Genomic DNA, 22,218 nt, shown 5'->3' with positions numbered 1-22,218 from the left:
ATCTCGGTCAGGATCCTGGGATTGAGCCCCAAGTAGAGTTTCTTGCTCAGTGGAGAGTCTGCTTCTCCCTCTCCCTGCTCCCACTTGTACTCTCTCTTTCTACCTCTTGATCACTCTCTCTCACTAAAATATTTTTTTTTAAAGGAATAAAATAAAATTAGATAATCTGGTAGATGTGTGGTGGTATTTCAGTACTTTTTTTTAAAGATTTATTTATTTATTTGAGATAGAGAGAAAGCGTGAGCAGGAGGGGCAGAGGAACAGGGAAAGAACCTCAAGCAGACTGCACTGAGCTCAGAGCCTGACACAGGGCTCAATCTCATGACTCTGAGATCATGATCTGAGCCAAAACCAAGAGTCAGACACTTAACTGACTGCACCACCCAGACCCTCCACAGTGGTTTTAATTCGCATTTCCCTAATGACTAATAATATTGAGCATATTTTCAAGGTTTTGTCATTTATGTATCTTCTTTTACTTCTCCCTCCTCTCCTTTGTGCTATTATTATACATTTTATTTCTACATATGTTATAAACTCTCAAAATACATTGCATTATTTTTACTTTAAGCAATTACATACTTTTTAAAGTACTAAAAATTAAAGGTAATGGTCTTTATATTTAACTATATATTTAGCATTACCAGTGCTTTTCATTCCTTTGTATTGATCCACATTTCCATCTGGTCTCATTTCATCTCCACCTAAAGAACTTCAACATTTCTTACAGTTCAGTATTTTTTAAAACAATTTTTTCAATTTTTTTTCTGAAAAAATGTCTTCATTTAGCTTTATCTGGGGGGTTGCAATGCTGCTGTTCATTAACTTTTAGATTGATAGCTTCTTTTTCCTTTCAGTACTTTAAAAACATCATTCCATTGTCCACTTATATTATGAGATAATAAATCTGCTGTAATTTTTACCTTTGTTTCTCTGTAAATCATGTGCCTTTTTCCTTTCTTTTAAAATATTCTTTTTCAGTGGTTTTCACAAATTTGATTATGGTATGCTTTGATGCAACTGTGTTAGCATGTGTGTGTTCACCCTGCTTTGGGCCCATTGTGCTTTAGGGATCTGTGGGTTTATAACTTTCATCAAACATGGAAAATTGGGGGCCATCATTTCTTTTTTTCACACATAGTATTTTTATTCCTATAAATTCTATTTGGTCTATTTTAATAGTTTACATTTCTCTCCCTACTATGTTCATGTTTTTAATGTCTTTGCTCATTCAAACAACTCTGTTACTTCTGTGCTTTTTCTGTTGACTATTTTGTTCCTGGTTATGGGTTACATTTTCCTTCTTCTTATCTTGTTTATTAATTTTTTGTTGGATGCTGGGTGTTGCGAATGTTATGTTTTTAAGGGTTTGGATGTGCTTGCTTCCTTTATAGAGTTAAATAACTTGCAGATCTATTTTTGTCACTTTGAACCCTATTTTTACATTTTGCTAGGGTGGGTCTACAATGGCCTTCACTCCAGAGTTAGTTCAATCCTACCTCTGAGTCAGGACTCCTGGGTTCTCCATCAGATTTCCCAGATGACCAACAAGGAATCTCCATTGTGGATGGCTAGAGTTCAAGTATCTTCCTGCCCTATGTGGCCTTTGGGAATATTTGCACTTACAATTTCACAGTGATTCTTTGTCCATCTTTGTGAAGATTTATTCTACACAGGGGCAACCCAGTATTAAAAATACCAGAGAGACGCTATGCAGATTTATGGAGCTCCTTTAGTATAGAGTATCCCCCTTTCTAAAATTCCACCCTTTAACTTCCAGCTGCCTCAGTCTCCCCAGACTTGATCTTCATCTTCTCAAGTCAGTGGGCCTCCAGAATTTGTTGGGGTTTTCCTTTCTGCGTCCAGGGTTAGAAATCAACTCTAGGCAAAAACCCAGGAAGAATGCAGGGTTCATAGTTACTTTCTTTCTCACAAGGATCACAGTCTCATGCTGCTTATTCCCTAGTCACTAAAAACATCCATTTTGTTATTTTGTTCAGTTGTCTAATTGTTTACTATGGGAAATTAAAGCTAGTCTTTGACAATGTTTTTTAACAGAGTGCTGGCACAGGATTTAATCCTAGGTGGGACTATAGAATGAGTATAGTCATTATATAATGACTTAGTCCACAGACTAACTGGAGTTTATACGGCAACTTCTTTTAGAAACTGCTACCTGAAGCAATGTGTTGTAATTGAATGTTTCAACAAAGACATTCACCATCATGTTAGAACTGGTTGTGGACAGTCACCTCTGACTAAGCCCAAAAGCCCCATACATCCCAGGCAACAAATAGAACAATTTAACATTAATCTAATTAATTTAAAAGTCATTTTATAATACATGTATTATTCTAAAGAAATTAATAATGTGTAGGTTTTAAACACACACATAAAGTTCTTATTAATATTAAACAAATTATCATTTTGTTTCACCACAGTGTATCTATACATATATACATACCCAAATTGAATGTTAACCTATTCAAAGTGTTCTCAAATTATTTCTAATGCTCCCAAATGGTTACCACTCATATTTCTATTTGAACAATCTTCTTTAGCTATAGTCACCTAATGCCCTCCAATATCCTCTCTCCCTCATTTCACTGAGTCTCACTGAAGAAACCTATAATTGTACCCACTGATGGTGCCCACCAACCCAAAATCTATGTCAAGTGCTGAATCCTGAAGCTGTCAAAGCAATTAAACTTAGGGATGTCAGAGCAAGACTGTAATCCATAAAGAGTCAAGAAGAATGGGTCTTAAAGTAGCTCCAGGAGTTACAGAATTTTACAAGGTCTTTTAAGAAAACAGTTCTTCCAACTTCTAGACTTTCCCTTCTAATCCAAGGGCCCCACTCCAGTCCAAAAAGCCAGGCTAGGAACATAAGTCATGCCATCCTTTCCATTCTCTAGCTGCCCCATTTCTTATGATACCTTCCTAAAGTGAAACTCAGAGTCTGGCAGCAAAAAAGAAGCTTCATGCATACAACAGATTATAGACACACTGATGTGTGTGTGTGTGTGTGTGTGTGTGTGTTTTGACTGGGAAGTGGGAGGGGAGCTATTGATGTTTTATATTCCAAAATGCTTGCATCCCAATCCAAACAGTGAAAACCACCCTTTAAAGGGCATTAAACACTCAATGAAATTTCAGAGGGCATCAAAATGGTGCCTATATATTTTACATTTCATAATGTATTTCCTCTTTTAAATCCCTTTAAAATTTCCTCTTTTAAATCCCTTTAAAGGGTGCCTGGGTGGCTCAGTGGGTTAAGCCTCTGCCTTCAGCTCAGGTCATGATCTCAGGGTCTTGGGATCAAGCCCCGCATTAGGCTCTCTGCTCAGCAGGGAGCCTGCTTCCTCCTCTCCCTCCTACTGTCTCTCTGCCTACTTGTGATCTCTCTCTTTCTCTCCTTGTCAAATAAATAAATAAAATCTTAAAAAAAAAATCCCTTTAAAATTGTCAAAACCCCAAGGGTTCTAAAATATCCTAAAACGATTACCATTTTAATCATTAGACTTAGCAATTTAGATGTTTAATAAAATATTTTAATACAGTAATTATAATGAGTTACAGAATGCATAAGTTTAGAAGTCAACAAAAATGTAGAAAATATGTTAGACTATATTAGGTATGTGTTAAATATGTTAAATGTTATCTATGTGTTAAATATGTTAAATACTTATCTACTTTAATTATTGGCATTATAGACAACAAATTCTAATGTTTACAATTAAGGTACATAAATGCCAAAATCTATCATGCTATGTAAAATATGAAGAATATATAACATTTTTTTTGCAAAGCACTTACATTGCTTACAAAAAATTTACAATTCCTAAGAAGATTCTTAATAAACCTCCTATTAATGTTAGTCATGATTTGGTAAGTAGTAACTCCCATGCATTCACCCACAGATTTAAATAAGTCAAGAAAATGAATATTTATGATAACACATTTTCTCCTAAATGTAAGTAAGCTTAGTATATTCACACTAAAAAAACAAATTGATTTAATTGATAAGATCAGGTTATAGCAGGAAAAGTCATTACACAATTACTCTAGGATCACTGCAGATCTGGGAGACCACCACGCAAATTCTGGGCCATGAATTTGTCTTATAAAATCATTTATCACAAGGTCAAATCACTATGTTGTAGCTCGGAACTGATGAAACATTTTGTGTCAACTGTACTTTAATTTTTATTTATTTATTATTTTTTTAAAGATTTTATTTATTTATTTGACAGAGAGAGAGAGAGATAACAAGTAGGCAGAGAGGCCAGGGGAAGCAGGCTCCCCGCTGAGCAAAGAGCCTGATGTGGGGCTCGATCCCAGGACCCTGAGATCATGACCTGAGCAGAAGGCAGTGGCTTAACCCACTGAGCCATCCAGGTGCCCCTGTACTTAAGTAATTTTTAAAAAATCATTTATCACAACTCTAGAGTATGTAAATGCCACAAAGTTACGTGATCAAACCTGCATTTGCAAATCGTTGGAAGTTAACTCTTTTGTGTGGGGGGTAGGGGGCAGGGCCAGTGTGGGATATGCATATATGTCCACAAAATATATAAGATATATATTAATTTTTAGACCATAACTGAGTAAGGACAAGTGAATGCTAACAGGTCTTTCAAAAAATATAAAGAAAGAACAAAATAGTTCCATTAACTTTTCAGAATTTTCTTTACCAAATCTCCACCTATCTCTTTTCTCATACTACTGGGGTAGATCAGTGATCTGTTCTTTTAATTCTCTTTGATGCCCCTTCTCCAAATTCTAATAGCACATACCATCAACCATTCTTAAGTGTACATTTCCACACTGAAAAGAATCTAAAGATTCAAAATCTATATAATTAAGAATATTCTGTATCCATTGTTCAAGTAACTTCACTCAGCATAAACCATATGAACATCTCTTCCTATCATTCTCTACTTCACTTATTTCAACCCCAGAAGACTGGCTTCTCCCTGGCACATGCTTCCAGATTACCATTCTTCCTTACTAATTTACTGTTTCTCTATCCACTTCTCAGGATTAGTTGGCTAGATTAAACCAGTTTTGCCTCATCCCATTGACAATGGAATTTGGAATACATTCACCAAAATTCACCACTCAGATCTCCTGTCCCAAGGAGCATAACTGATAGGTGACCCTAGCTGCTACTCTCTCCATCCACACCCTGTTCCTGCTGATACCACACTTTCCAACTGGTTGTCCACAGCCAGTAACTGAGCATGGGGATGCTGAAGCCAACCCAAAATTTCAACTTCACTACAGTCTGAGCCTCTTTCTAACCAACTCTTCTTCCTTTCCTCTTTATTTTACATTGCACCATGATCTGATGATTCTCCCAATGACCTACAGGCTTCCTTCCCTTTTCCTCTCACAAGGTGTTCCCCCAAGAAATCTCCTGCACATCCATTATATAATCCCATTTTGGTGTTTGTTCTTCAGAAGACTCAATTTGGTGCACCTCCAGCTCCATAGTCAGCCTATCTCTCTGAGTTCCTCCCGGTTGAGTGGGCCCAAAATAAGCCCAGTGTGTGAACTCTCAGAGTTTCTTATTACCAAGTGATTATGACATAAGGAACATAAGCAATTTATACACATGAAGTACCTTAAAATTAAAAAGTGTGTATAGTAGATACTCAAAGAACGTGGATTCCATTCACTTGCCTCCCAAAGCTATACATACTAACTTGAGATTCTCAGGACAAACTGAAATTTATTCAAGGAACATTAATGACTTCACACTGTATATTTAACACTATGCTAGATGTGAAAAATACGAAGATCAATAAGGTATGGTTGCTGTCTTCAAGGAATTCACGGCTTGTTTGTAATAAAAGATAACCTTTACAAAGTTCTATAGAGTTTACAAAGCAATTTAGATATTTTTCCTTACTTGTGCCTCATAAATTCCTTTTAACATAATAAAAGATTACTACCTTTATTTTCATGTCATAGTTGAGAAGTGAACACTTACTGTGTTTCAGGTTCTATTCTAGTTACTGGGGATGGGACACTGAACAAAGTAGATAAAAATCCCTGCCCTTGTAGAGCTTGAATCCTGTGTGGAACCCACAGAACTAGACTCAAACACAGCTCTTCTTATAACACCATGGATAGCTCTCCAAAATATGTTGAGTGGAAGAAGCCATATAATAGGAGCATATCCTAATAGGATTCCATTTATATAAGGTTCAAGTATTGGCCAAATCAAAAAGAATTTTAAAAAAAAGAATTAGCCAAGCTAATCTACGGCAATAGAAATTAGAACTGTCATTTCCTCACCAGGGTGGGGGTGAATAGAGACTAACTGAAAAGGCGCACAGGGGAACATTCTATAATAATAGCAATGTTCTACGTCATGATTAGAGTGATGATTACCCAGGTGTACACATATGTCAGGATCCATCAAACTCCACAATTGAGATCTGTGCATCTTATCACATGTAATTATATCTGAAAAAAAGAATAAATGATTCTGCAAACTCCTACTTTCACAATCACACTTTCTCATCATTTATTAAGAGCTTCAAAGGCTTCTACCTATTTTGTTTTTCCTCTTTGACAGGTAAGACAGAAGTAAAACAGAACCCTAGCAATTCAGCCTCCCTTCTAGCAATGGTTAATTGGCCTACATTCTCCCACAAGAAGGCAGATAATTTCACTTTTGTTAATAATCTTGCATCAAATTGAGCTTTAAGCCATCCATGTCCTTCACTACATTTATATTTTGCCTCTAACCATTTTCACAAGCTTTGTTTTGTTTTTATCTCTAGCTTTTATAACACTTGTTTCATTTCTCTTTAATTACACCTTTTTTTTTGTTCCATTTGATGCAGACATGCTTGCTTAGTACCATAGTTCAATGTGCAACAAACATTGCTTTATTTAGGTTTTTCCTCTTTTCCATTCCAACTATGACATTTCATTGTGTCTAGATACTTCTACTCAATTAGTCATACTTAGCTTCTTCCTATAGCCTGCCTTCCAAGTAAACAGTTGCTTTGCCTTTAATGATCCAAGGTGTGCATTAAGGTCCCCCCCTTATTCCAGATTACAAGCTTAGTTTCAAATAAGACCAGAAAGGTATTTCCCTCAATATGTACACTCTATTCTGAAAAATGAGAAATTTAGGAGATACTCTGTTTTTAACAGACTCTTACACCACTTGTCCAAACAATTACTGCTCCTGCTTCTCAACTATATCTTGCCTCAATGCCACAATTATTTACTTCTTCCCACTGGACAAGAGAGCTGGAATATATGTCCTTACACACATACCATTTGTTTCTCTTTCCTTCTATGGGAAGAAAATATGCCAATATTCACATACCTGAAGAGATTTCTTAACACTCAGTTTCTTTCACTTCTCTTAAATCATTTTCTTCTAAAGAAAATGTTAGAAAGTACCATATATTTATTCAACAGCAAATAAATTTATCATATAATCACTGTCGCTATTTGAAGGATATCTATAGAAATCATGTTACCATACTTTTTATTTCTTTTAAAAACTAACTATTTGTAACGTTTAAATGCTAGAATAGTGTTAAACATCTATGGAGTTATATGAGTTCTGAATCAAACAAGTTAAAGATAGTTTTGAATTATATAGTTTTGACACTATGGCATAAAACTTGGAAGTAATATAGATATAGGATCTGTTTCTAATCACTTTGAAATAAAGCCTATCTTTTTAAATTAAAATTAACAACCAATATTGAGAATTGTATTTATATAATATATAAATATGCTTATGTGCAGGTATGTATGTATAAACACACACAAATATATATACATATACATAAATAATTTCTTAGGTGTGTCACTAATGTTTGAAAAGATGGAGAGGAAAAGTCCATTAGAAGAAAGAAATTTTGCTATTCAGTGAAAACAGCAGAGTTCCCAGAGAAAGAAATAGAACAATTCATTTCCTTTTTTGTCAATCCTCTTATCAGTTCATACTACGTCTGCCTTAAAAGGTTTATTGCCCCTGTAACTTCCCAGGGTCCTAGCTCCCAGATAAGAAATGTGTATATGTTGTGTGGAGGACAGTAGCTTTAGGACCTGTAGACCCCTTGTCTTAGTCAGTCTGGGCTACCATAACAAAACACCATAGACTGGGGAACCTTAACAATAGACATTTATTTTCTCACAGTTTAAGAGGGTGGGAAGCCCAAGGATAGAGTTCTAGCATTGTCAAGTTCATGATAAAGGCACTGTTCTTGGCTTGCAGATAGCAGCCTTCTCACTGTACCCTCACTTAGCAAGGTGTCTCTTCTTAGAGTTTCTTCCTCTTTTTATAAGGGTACTAATCCCATCATGCGGGCTCCATCCCCAGCCCTCGGTCTAAATACAATTACCTATGCCAAAGGCCTTATCTCCTAATACCATCACATTGGCGATTAAGATTTCAACAAGAATTTTGAAGGAAAATACAAACATTCAGTTCACCACACCCCTCAGTTCTTCTAGAAATCTACAAGCAATTGAGCTATAAGACATAACTTTCTCTTGCCCTGACAACCTCTTATAGCACTAGTATATTGTTTTTCTCAGCATGCTGGATATTCTCCACGTGCTCTTCAGATAGGCTCTCTATTCACCCCTACCCTGGTCTGTGTCCCAGAGAGCTGGCCTTATGGACTGCACCTACAGTGCCCCTGCCTTTTGTTTTCTAGCTCAGTTTGGCCAGTTGGAGGCACCTGTAGAAGATCAAAGGATGGGAGGAGAATGAACCTAGGCTTTATTCCCCCAAAACCTACCAACAGCTATATTTGTCTTCCGAAGTCCACACTATCAGATGGCTTCTAGGTTCTGGTCAGTAGCCTTTTCTTCCCTCCATTCAGGGCTGATTGGCAACGGTACCCACTGTTGGTAAGTTTCCCCTTCCTCACCTCATACCATTGAAAACAGTCTCTTAGCACACTGTCCTTAAGGACCCTACCTATTTCCTCACAAGATCCTGAATGCATACAGATTACCTGTCTCCTTTCACCATTTTATCAAAGACCCCCTCCTATTAGCCTAATTTTTCATGAGCTTGGACCTCAGAGGGAGCATGGTTAAGTGCCAAACTACGAGAAGTTTAAAGGCAGGAAAAACCCATTCTGCAACATGGAGAAGTTGTATAAGTGATAAATCCAAGTCACACTATAAACAGAAACCTATATATGGATGGACATTGTCAAGAGTAAAAAACTGACCATATTTGGCTTGAAAAGAGAAAATCTTACCCTCAGTTAAAGCTGTACTTCTCACTGCCAAATCAAACATTGCAATATACTTACCAACTTGTAACCCTCTTATAATATTTAAACGTAACCACTTTTCTGAAATTTTATCTACTATAATTTAGATATAACTAGGTTTTTCTTTTAACCTGACAGTATTTTTAAATTCTTTCAATATATTGATCAAAAACCAACCAAACAAAATCCTAATCCTAAAAATCCTAATCCAAATCCTAAAAAGTGATGATAACTACTCTGAGGAGAAAGATCAAAGACCTTCTGTGAAGGTCTTGAAAAGCATGCTTGGTTCACATCTCACTGGAATCATTCAGGAGCATCTTCTGGGATGAATTCCAGAAGCAGAATGTGCTCAGAGACTGGACAGCTGCTGTTCATTTGCTTTCCCACCATCCCCCAAGACCAGATTTTTCAGATAAAATCTGATCAAAATTAAAATAATGGATAGCATCAGAGAGGAAAGTCAGTTACAAAAGCAAAGCCTGTGCAATTGGAAAATATCCTTCCTTGGTCCATAGCAATGTTCTTCACTTCATTATTTTTTTTCTACAATATCCCCTGAAAAAGTTTGAAAAAAGTATTACCTTTTGTACATTTCTAGGTTGATATATAAAATGTCCTCCCTACCACTGTTTAAATAACTCCAAAGACTGTAATTTCCAGAATATTATAAATACTAACATTACTGTTTTAAATATAGCCAATGGAATAGAAATATCACATCAATTTGATACCATCATCAGTTATTTTATTAATGTATGAGCAAATACATGACAAGCTTCTCTTTAATTGTCAAAAATCTGACTTAGTCCTTTATCTTCTTGAAACAATTATTTCAAGTGACTTCTACTATAATATCTACAGAATACGATTTTGAGGTAATATGTTTTTTATGCTGTCAATGAACCATGAAGCCTTCACCAAACACTGAATCTGCTGGTACTATGATCCTGGATTTTCCAGCCGCTGGAACTATGAGAAATAAATGTTTGTTTTTATAAGCCACCCATCCTATGGTATTTTTTTTTATAGTTTCCCAAATGAGATACCACTTACCATCTACTCACATGACTATATTCAAAAAGATAACTAATAATAAGCAATGATGAGAATGTGGAAAACTGGAACCCTCATAAACTGCTGGTAGAAGTATAAAATGGTGCAATTACTTCAGGACACACTTTGGCAGCTCCTCAAAAGACTAAACATAGAAGTACAAAATGACCCAGCAATTCTACCTCTAGGATTCAAGAGAAATGAAAACATGTTTCTATAAATACCTATAGACAAATGTTCACGGGAGCATTATTCACCATAACCAAAAAGTAGAAACAACCCAGAAGTCCAACTACTAAAGGAGAAATAACATTATTAAAAGGAAATATTACTCATCCACCAAAAGGAATGAAGTACTGATTCATAATGCAATACTGATAACCTTAGAAGTATTGTGCTGACATGAAAAAATGCTCCACATCACTTGCCATCAGGGAAATACAAATCAAAACCACAACGAGATACCACCTTACACCAGCTAGAATGGCTAAAATTACGAGACAGGGAACAACAAATGTTGGCAAGGATGTGGAGAAAGGGGAACCCTCTTACACTGTTGGTGGGAATGCAAGCTGGTGCAGCTACTCTGGAAAGCAGTATGGAGGTTCCTCAAGAAATTAAAAATAGAGCTACCCTATAACTCAGTAATTGCACTACTGGGTATTTACCCAAAGATACAGATGTAGTGAAAGGAAAGGGCACATGCACCACAGTTGTTCACAGCAGCAATGTCCACGAGAGCCAAACTGTGGAAGGAGACAAGATGTCCTTCAACAGATGAATGGATAAAGAAGATGTTGTTCACTCTTCGATATCAGCCACAGCAACGTCTTCCAAGATATGTCTCCAAAAGCAAAGGAAACAAAAGCGAAAATAAACTTTTGGGACTTCATCAAGATCAAAAGCTTCTGCACAGCAAAGGAAACAGTCAACAAAACAAAGAGGCAACCCACAGAATGGGAGAAGATATTTGCAATTGACATACAGACAAAAGGTTGATATCCAGGATCTATAAAGAACTCCTCAAACTCAACACACACAAAACAGATAATCATATCAAAAAATGGGCAGGAGATATGAACAAACGCTTTTCCAATGAAGATATACAAATGGCTATAAGACACATGAAAAAAGTTCATCATCACTAGCCATCAGGGAGATTCAAATTAAAACCACATTGAGATACCACCTGACACCAGTTAGAATGGCCAAAATTAGCAAGACAGGAAACAACATGTGTTGGAGAGGGTATGGAGAAAGGGGAACCCTCTTACACTGTTGGTGGGAATGCAAGTTAGTGCAGCCACTTTGGAGAACAGTGTGGAGATTCCTCAAGAAATTAAGAATAGAGCTTCCCTATGACCCTGCAATTGCACTGCTGGGTATTTACCCCAAAGATACAGATGTAGTGAAAAGAAGGGCCATCTGTACCCCAACATTCCTAGCAGCAATGGCCACGGTCACTAAACTGTGGAAAGAACCAAGATGCCCTTCAATGGACGAATGGATAAAGAAGATATGTACCCCAGCGTTTATAGCAGCAATGCCATGATCACCAAACTGTGAAAGAACCAAGATGCCCTTCAATGGACGAATGGATAAGGAAGATGTGGTCCATATACACTATGGAGTATTATGCCTCCATCAGAAAAGATGAATACCCAACTTTTGTAGCAACATGGACAGGACTGGAAGAGATTATGCTGAGTGAAATAAGTCAAGCAGAGAGAGTCAAGTATCATATGGTTTCACTTATTTGTGGAGCATAACAAATAACATGGAGGACATAGGGAGATGGAGAGGAGAAGGGAGTTGAGGGAAATTGGAAGGGGAGGTGAACCATGAGAGACTATGGACTCTGAAAAACAATCTGAGGGTTTTGAAGGGGCAGGGGGTTGGAGGTTGGGGGAACAAGGTGGTGGGTATTAGTGAGGGCACGTGTTGCATGGAGCACTGGGTGTGGTGCAAAAACAATGAACACTGTTATGCTGAAAAGAAATAAAAAAAAGATGTTGTTCATATATACAATGGAATATTACTCAGCCATCAGAAAGGATGAATACCTACCATTTACATTAACACATATGGAACTGGAGGGTATTATGCTAAGTGAAATAAGTCAATCAGAGAAAGACAATTATCACATGACTTCATTCATGTGCGGAATATAACTAATAGACCAAAGGATCATAAGGGAAGGGAGGGAAAACTGAATGTGAAGAAATCAGGGAAGGAGATAAACCATGAGAGACTCTGAATTTTGGGAAACAAACTGAGGGTTGCAGAAAGGGAGGTGGGTGGGGGGATAGGGTAACTGGGTGATGGGCATTAAAGAGGGCACATGATGTGATGAGCACTGGGTGTTATATGCAACTAATGAATCATTGAACACTAAGTCAAAAATTAATGATGTAATATACACTGGCTACTCGAATTTAAATAAAAAAATAAAATTTAATAATTTAAGAAGTATATGAAAAAAGAAATAATGTGCTGAGAGACAGAAGCAATCACAAAAGATGAGATATTGCATGCATTCATTTATATGAAACGCTCAGGACAGGCAAATCTACAGAGATAAAAAGTTGATCAGTGGTTGCCTGGGGAAGTGGGGTGGGGGAGGAGGGAATGGAAGGATTAATAGATAATAGCTAATGTGTAGTTTCTTTTGAGGGTGATGAAAATGTTCTAAAATTGATTGTGGAGATGACTGCATGTTCTGTGAATACACCAAAAACCACTGAATTGTGCATTTAAAATTTGTAAATTGTATGGTATGTGAATTATAGCTCAATAAAGCTGTTGTTTAAAAAAAAAAAAAAGAAACCCAAAAATAACCTGAATTTTTTCCGTATGGTTCCATCTTCCATTTAGACCATTCTCCGAAAGACAGCAAAGTACACACATTTCTTTCTACTCTTTTAATGCGGTGCTTTCTGATGTACTTCAGAGCTATTTGGGCCAAACCAGCAGCCATGTGGGTGGCCCCTTCCCTTGCCAGTGCTCAGGGTCAGTCCACTGGCTCATCCCCCTTTGGAAAGGCATGAGCCACTCCCATTGACTTGGAACATTGTCCACCTGCTTTCCCTTCTTTCCTTTGTTGTTGAAGAACTAGCAAAGCCCTAACTTTTAAGCTCCAAATGTTTTAGGATTAATTCTAGCTCCCTCATGCTATTAATCAAAGAAGGCAGTGGAAAATAATTCTCAATAATAGTTGGCCCACGATTTCCTTTTAATTTGCCTTCAAAATAATTTATGTGCTTTTTTCACAAACTGAAATTATCTATTTCATTTTGGATATACTATCAGCACTCCCAGCACATAACGCTCTCACTGAATAAGGAGTTGAAGGAAAGCCATCTGAGGCATTTCTAGCATTCAGGGAAAAGCCACTGCAGAATTAAACCTCTGTTTTAGAATAACCAAAAAATATATAATACATATGCAGATTATGAGGTTAGTGATTTTATTCTTTAGCTGATTCCAGAACTATAATCGATACTTGTATCAAAAAAATAATGAGCATATTCTACAAACAAACACACCTTAAATGTTTTACTGAAAGGTTTTTTCCAAACCAATATAATATCTATCTCAAGCCTAAGGCCAAAGTTAATTAATTCTCCACCCAATTCCTTGAAAAAGGCAGGAAGAATGTGGACATGCTAGAAAAAGTCCTGGACCAAAACTGAAGAAACAAGTTTATGTCCTGGACTTAATATTTAATAACAGTGAAAACTCTAAACTCTATATACTTCTTTGAGCCTCAGTTTCTTTGTCTTTAACATGGGTATACTAATAATTGGCTTGCCTAACTCACAGGACAGTTCTTAGCAGCAAATGTAAAATGTATTAGGAGAAAAATGTAAAATACACACACAATATTAAGAATTATGAGTTGGGTGAGAGAATTAAACCTATTTAGTATGAAGTCACCTCCCCTCCCTTTGGTTACCTTGTTTTCTGCAAGCACTGACCCTCTGAAGAGATTAAAATGTATTAACTATCATTTCTGGTAATGGCAGAATTTAACACTTCCTCAGGCATTTTGTTTCATGCTTATGTCATTACCATTTTACAACAAAGAACCCAAGAATAAGAGAGGTCAAGTAACAACCAAAGTTACACAACTAATGATTTTTAGGAAAGGAATTAAAAACTTAAACTCATGTTTTTTTCTACTACATGATACTTTCAGGGAAAATTCTCTTTTCCCCAACTTCTTGAACAGCTCTAATCAACTCTAGGGCATCCCAAATTACAGTATCTGCCATCCATAGCCCTGAAAATGGAGAAAGATGGTCTGAAGACTGTTGTCAAGCTCAGTGGCAATAGGTTTTAATTTCCCTGGAACAGTCTCTGTCTACACTGGTTATCCTAATGTAATTATCAACAGTGCCCTCGTTGCACTCCCAGAAATGTTTTAGTTTGGACCTGAGATGTTAACATTGGCTTTACACCACGAAGGTTAATCAGAATCATCAAGGAAATAGATCAGTACTTCTCAACTGTCATCACTAGCACCAAAATTATAGATCTTTAAATGTATTAAAAATAAATTTATATATATATATATATATATATATATTTCAAGTTGTATGCAGTTAAAAGGGAGCAAAGATAAGAGAAAAAGAGAAGTCATCAGCATGTAAAAGAAGAACGGCCATACTGAATATATCACCATATTCAGAAAAAAATCCACTCATTCCTAATTAGATATTTTAAAAGACAGCTTGTAAAGCAAGATGTAACCTGTAGCACTTGATATATCCATTCCCAGGAAGCAAGCAGAATGAATAAGAATGTATTTTCTACTCTCTGAAGAGCTAGGTTGATTATGTTGACCCTTTCGTGTTCCTATGAGTGTGTTTTCCAGTGATCCACCTTTTGGGAAAAATAGCAATACTCGATTTTGCTTTTCACCCACCTCCTGAATTTAGAAAGACAACAGGGGTCTGTCACCTTTCACTCTTGACATTGCCAACCTTAATATTTTCTTATATTCCTATTGAGTTAACAAATTCATGGAAAGGATGTGGAGCAATTAGAATTTTCACTTGCTGCTGTTGAACGTGTAAATTAGTAAAATCACTTTATAAAATAACTACTATAAGTGAACACACATTTACCTTTTAACTCAGGGAATAATCTCTTAGATATAAACCCAACAGAAATATGTATATATATGCACCAAAATACATATTCAGAAATGTTCGTAGCAGTATTATTCATAGAATCCCTCAAAGGAAACAACCCACATACCCATCAACACTGGAGTAGATAAATGAATTGTGGTTTATTCATACAATGAAACACCACACAGCAATGAAGAGATGAAATGAAAATGACAGAACTATTCCTCCCTACAAATGGATGTATCTCACAGTCATGTTTAATAAATGAATTAGACTCTTAAAGAGTACTATGTATGCCTTTTATGTGAAATTTATAACAAGCAAGTCTAATTAATATATTATGTTAGCATTCAGGATCATAGTTACTTTGGGGGAGGAGATGAGGGTGATACAGAGACTGGCATGTGACAGATTTCTGAGGTCTGGTAATCTTCTATTTATTGATCTGAGTAGAAGTTATAGGGTGTGTTTTCCTTGTGATAAGTTGAGCTGATGCTTATAATTTGTTCACTTTGATATGTGTATATATGTTTGATACACATATATGACGCATGCGTGTGTGTGTGTGTGTGTATATAAAAACACTTTAACAAAAATATATATATTCTTTGGCTTTGTGTGGAGAAAATAATTTTGGGGAGAAGAATGGAAGCGGAGTCAAACACGGAGCCTACTGAGATGATTCATGTTGAGATGTTAATTTAGACCAAGGAGAGGAAATAAAAATGAAAGAGGTAAAAGCCCTGGGTTTGGAGGTAGAACTAACCAGCTTGATGGGGAAAGAAGCAATGAGGGAAATGGAAGAATTCAAGTTGACTCTTAGGCTTTGAGTTTGACCAACTATGTGATGAGAATGACCAATGGTAGAAATCAAGAGCTAAGTTTTGGACATAAAAAGTTTGAGATGTCTAAGTTACCAGCAGGACATATAAATTTGAAGTTTAGGAACAGGCTTCCAATCATCAAATATAGATAATATTGATAGCCATTACACTGAAATGCCTTACAACTAACTCAGTTCTCAACATGCCCTATTCAAAATTTTACCAGTGACTACGAATAAAGATCTAAACAAAAACACAGATTAACAATAAAGTAATACATTGAAAACTGTCAAAAACAAGAAAAGAAACTCAAAGCTTGATAAGTTTTAATAGGAATAATATAGTCATCCTGTTAAGGTCAAATAATCAACTACTTCATATGAGCAGATGACCTAGCCAAAACACAAAGGAATACAAAGGACTTAGAAAGTATACTATCCAATGGTATTAGTCTGAATCAGCACCAGAATACAGCACTCAAAGAAGCAGTCTAGAGATCAATACACAGAAGGCAATATAACATGCTTGCTTTACCACATACTGCTGAGACCCCAGAGTAAGTGTTACACTTTATGCGTGATTATGAGATAAGAAACAGGATCAGAAAAAATATACAGTGGAAAAAAGACAGTCTCTTCAATAAATGGTGCTGGGAAAATTGGACAGCTATATGTAGAAGAATGAAACTCGACCATTCTCTTACACCGTACACAAAGATAAACTCAAAATGGATAAAAGACCTCAACGTGAGACAGGAATTCATCGGAATCCTAGAGGAGAACATAGGCAGTAACCTCTTCGATATCAGCCACAGTAACTTCTTTCAAGATATGTCTCCAAAGGCAAAGGAAACAAAAGCAAAAATGAACTTTTGGGACTTCATCAAGATCAAAATCTTCTGCACAGCAAAGGAAACAGTCAACAAAACAAAGAGGCAACCCATGGAATGGAAGAAGATATTTGCAAATGACAGTACAGACAAAGGCTGATATCCAAGATCTATAAAGAACTTCTCAAACTCAACACACACAAAACAGATAATCATGTCAAAAAATGGGCAGAAGACATGAACAGACATTTCTCCAATGAAGACATACAAATGGCTATAAGACACATGAAAAAATGTTCATCATCACTAGCCATCAGGGAGATTCAAATTAAAACCACATTGAGATACCACCTGACACCAGTTAGAATGGCCAAAATTAGCAAGATAGGAAACAACATGTGTTGGAGAGGATGTGGAGAAAGGGGAACCCTCTTACACTGTTGGAGGGAATGCAAGTTGGTGCATCCACTTTGGAGAACAGTGTGAAGATTCCTTAAGAAATTAAAAATAGAGCTTCCCTATGACCCTGCAATTGCACTACTGGGTATTTACCCCAAAGATACAGATGTAGTGCAAAGAAGGGCCATCTGTACCCCAATGTTTATAGCAGCAATGCCATGATCGCCAAACTGTGAAAGAACCAAGATGCCCTTCAATGGACGAATGGATAAGGAAGATGTGGTCCATATACACGATGGAGTATTATGCCTCCATCAGAAAAGATGAATACCCAACTTTTGTAGCAACATAGACGGGACTGGAAGAGATTATGCTGAGTGAAATAAGTCAAGCAGAGAGGGTCAGTTATCATATGGTTTCACTTATTTGTGGAGCATAACAAATAACATGGAGGACATGGGGAGATGGAGAGGAGAAGGGAGTTGAGGGAAATTGGAAGGGGAGGTGAACCATGAGAGACTATGGACTCTGAAAAACAATCTGAGGGTTTTGAAGGGGCAGGGGTTGGGAGGTTGGGGGTATTATGGAGGGCACATATGGCATGGAGCACTGGGTGTGGTGCATAAACAATGAATTCTGTTACGCTGAAAAGAAATTAATAAAAAAAAAGAAAGAAAAGAAACAGAATCAGAGAAAAAGAGAATTAGAAGAAACATTTGGGAACAGTGACACGTAAAGAACAATTGCAGGAAGTGAATCTTTTCACTTAGAAAGGGGATTTAATAGCAACAGGGGCTGGTGTTTAAAAACTACTTTCAAACACTTCAAGAGCTGACATTTCATACTATTGTTTTAACTGTAGAAGGCAGAACATGATATGGTTGGATGGACAGTTGGAAGGAAGGAGGAAGATAAGTAGAAAAGAAGGAAGAATTTCAGATAGATGATTCTGGAAGAAATAATGAAGAATTTTATAGCAACCATATTTAGCAACCATTGCTAAATATTCCAACAATCTGTAAGATCAATTATGAAGAGTCATTGATGGGTGAACATTGGTATAGAACCTATAAGTTTTTTCCAACCCTGAGATTAATGAGCAAGACTGTGTGACTGGGGAAAATAACATTTTGGAAAAGAAGAGAGCAAGAAAGAGAGGAGGAAAAAAGAAACAGTTCCATCATGGAAACACTGTCTCTGGCAGGAAAAAAACAAACGAACAAGAAAACACCAAAGAAACTTAGAAGAAGGTAAGATCCATGGCACAAGTATAGGCCTCTAAAGGAGGTTCTAATATCCTAAAACATCTCCCTATACCTAAAAGGAACTTACCTGCAATTTATTCTGTTTCTAACAGATAGCTTAACTCTGACAGATAATCAGAATCCTATAATTATAAACAATTTAAGCTTAGCATTCGTCACCTCTTGTGTCTTGTATTATGCTGTGTTTTTTTTTTTTTATTAAAAAGACTTATAATACATACATGGTGAACTTGGATAAGCTTTTCCAAAGTGATAAAATAATAACTCCATTTTTTGGCCCAAACATTTAGCTATTTGTGTTCTACTCCTTCAGAAAATACTTTGCTTTCATAGTAAGAGTCTTCAGAACCAAGTAATTTGAGTAACATGCCCTTTACAGCAACATTCTGGAAATTCTACTATTTCCAAATAAAGTAGTGTGCAGTTTTTCAGGGCCACAGTGTTTTACTATCTAAGTTTATTTTCAGTGACATGTTTATCCAAGAGCTTCCAATGACCACAATAATTTTTAAAAAGGAAAGGCATACTTGTTAGTAAAATGTGTAATTATGTGAATGTATGTAGACTGATAAGTAACAAGCAGAATCTTACATTCATTCACTATTATTAAAGAGAAAATGTCATTCTATTTGAGAAATAATTGTTATCAGGTACCAAAAGTGAGATGGTGACATAAATACAGATGTTATAGGAAACAGTGCATATTTCAATGAAAAGTTTATTGTTTCTCTTGAGATTAGCATGATGAGAATGTTCTGAATGCTCTGAAGGATTCCTATCTTTTAAAGAAAATGCAAACATCCATTAAAATTGCTTTTGAAATCAGACATTTATTCACTTACTAATTGTTTAACTAGAGAAAAATTACCTTATTCAGACACACAAGAATTCCAATGGTCCTACATATGATGTATTTAGTAGAGTAGCTTCTTTAAAAAAAATAAAGTAACTTCTTTAACATCTATCTTTAAATGCAGTCCTCTCACTGTTCTAAACAAGGAACCTAGAAGTTAAAAAGCAATTGGCAGACAGAGGGTCTGTCTGGGCTTCAGCAGCCCAGATAGAGTGGAAAAAGATAACTTTTGTGCCTTTAAGTAGTATAAAAATCTGCCTTATAGTTTTGTGTAACCATAGAACAGAAATAGACAAATATTATTTTAGTAAACTCTGTAGAAACAAAATTCTTCCCACACATTTATTGATAGAAAAATATAATCTAAAAATTCTCCTGCCCAACCCCTTGGCAGTCTTCCAGTCTTCCATCTGTTCCGTGCAGTTGGATTCCCCTTGCTCTTGAGTCATCCCAGATGCCTCTCGCGCTCATTAAAGGTCACCTCGCAGACACTAAAATGCTCCTTTACAAGAATCAGGTAAAAGGTATTCTGTGTTTTTGTCTTTATTCTTATATTGGAAATATGCACTAATATGAAACAAAACAAAATTTCCATCCTTTTTTCTCTTGACTAATGTAGATTAGCAATATTTTTAAATTGGCATTTATTCTAAATGAAAATGAAACATTTGTAAAAAGAATTATAGAAGAAAACAAAGTCTTCAAATTAAGCTTTACTTTTTCTGTCTAAAATAAAACCCTAAATCAAGAAAACAACCTCTAGATCTGATAATATTCAGTAATCTTACTGTACACATTTCAGTTTGTATTTGGAAAACATGTAACTATTCATCTTTACGGAAATATGTTCCCATTTGAATATAGAGGAAGTTGTATTTATTAAGAGGGTAACTTGAAAGTTAGTGCTCACCAAAAGCTAATTAGCACCTATTTCATGTTCTAGAAAGATAAAATATCAAAGTCCTATGCACATGTCTTATTTATGTACACGGTATTCCAGAAATGAATGGGATACTCAAAAGATTAAACAGGAACATCCTTTACTTATGGAAAACAGGATAAAATAAATCTGAAATTAATTGTCATACATTGTTTTGAATAAGAACAGAATGACCTATCCTCTCAGCTCTAATCATGAATATAGACTTTTTAAGAGTGTACTTTTCCCTATGTCTAATAGTTAAGTATTTCCAAACAAAAGTTAATTCTGGAAATTCTTGTGTCTGAAGAGAGGTTTTCGGCCAGAGGAGGTACTATTTGAAAGAGATTAAGTTGGCACTAATTACAATCAAATGACTGTCTTAATATTAAACTAAAATTTCCCGGGTTTGCTGGTACAAGGCTAATTTTACTCAGAATGTAGACAAAAAGACAAGTAATAGGTAAGAAAAAAATTTAATAAGATTTCATTAAATGCCATACAACTACCTGGCACCACCCCACAAGTTATTGAATAACTTTAACAACAGGTATTTTTTTAATCTGTTCCTTTAAATTGTTTTGTGGGAGGCTGTCCTATGTATTGAGGAGGGGATCATTGGAGGGTGGGGATGTAGAGAGGAGAAGATGAAAAGATACACTGATGAAGAAGGTCTGGGGGACAGGGAGTTAGGCCAGAAAGAGTTTATGGGAAAGCCACTATCTACAGAAAGAATAGGTCGTACAGGACTCTGGAGGTCTTTGCAAATTTCTCAGGCTTAGTCTTTGCTGTTAGTAAGAAAGTCTGGTTAGAGATGCTTAAGCAATTGTCTGGCTATTCACTAACAGATCCATGGACTTCTCTGTTAAGGTCACATAAAACTTGAAAAGCTATCCAGTTCCTGAAGAGTCTCAAAAATTACTAAACCTTACAAGCTGAGGGAATCAAGAAGTCCCAAATTTCCATTTTTCTAGCTATAATTATTAAAACCATTCTGGCCCATATGAGGGAAGAGCAGGAGTTTGCAAGGTAGACCGGGCTTGGCAGTTGCTTCTTGTTGTTTTCGTATTGTATTGAAAATCTGTAACTAAACCATAACAAAGGGTTATTCTGAAAGCTTAAGAGAGCAAACAAGTATCCTTAAGTTTAATTTCAAAAATCCCTGGAATTTCTGACAAATTGGTGTTATAGTTCTGAGATTTATCCTCATCGTGGGTTTGTAAACAGACAGCTGGAGCTTAATTTTTCCCATTCACATGAAGAACTGTTTCAACAATGTCCTATCTAAGGGTTCTCAGCCTGGGAAAGGAGGGGAAAGATGATGTTGGCCCCCAAGGGACATTTGGCAATGTCTGGAAATGGTTTTGGTTGTCATAACTGGGGAGTGCTATTGGCAACTAGTGGACAGAGGGCAGAGATACTGCTAAACATCCAGCAAAGCACAAGACAGCTCCTCACAACAAAGAAGGATCCAACCTGAAATGTCAATACAGTTGAGGTTGAGAAAACCTGGTCTACTCCAAATGTTTTAAATATTATTAACTCATAATCCTATATGGTGAGTTTAAGGAGTCTTTATTATTTTCATTAGGAACCAATTTCACCATGGCAGTTTGAAAAACAGACCCTGCCCTAAAGTTATAGTAAGCTGTACAAAAGGAAAAGATGA

The sequence above is a fragment of the Meles meles genome, chromosome 10 (assembly GCF_922984935.1).
Source record: "Meles meles chromosome 10, mMelMel3.1 paternal haplotype, whole genome shotgun sequence".
In the NCBI taxonomy this organism is placed as follows: domain Eukaryota; kingdom Metazoa; phylum Chordata; class Mammalia; order Carnivora; family Mustelidae; genus Meles; species Meles meles.
This window is presented reverse-complemented; position numbering follows the sequence as displayed.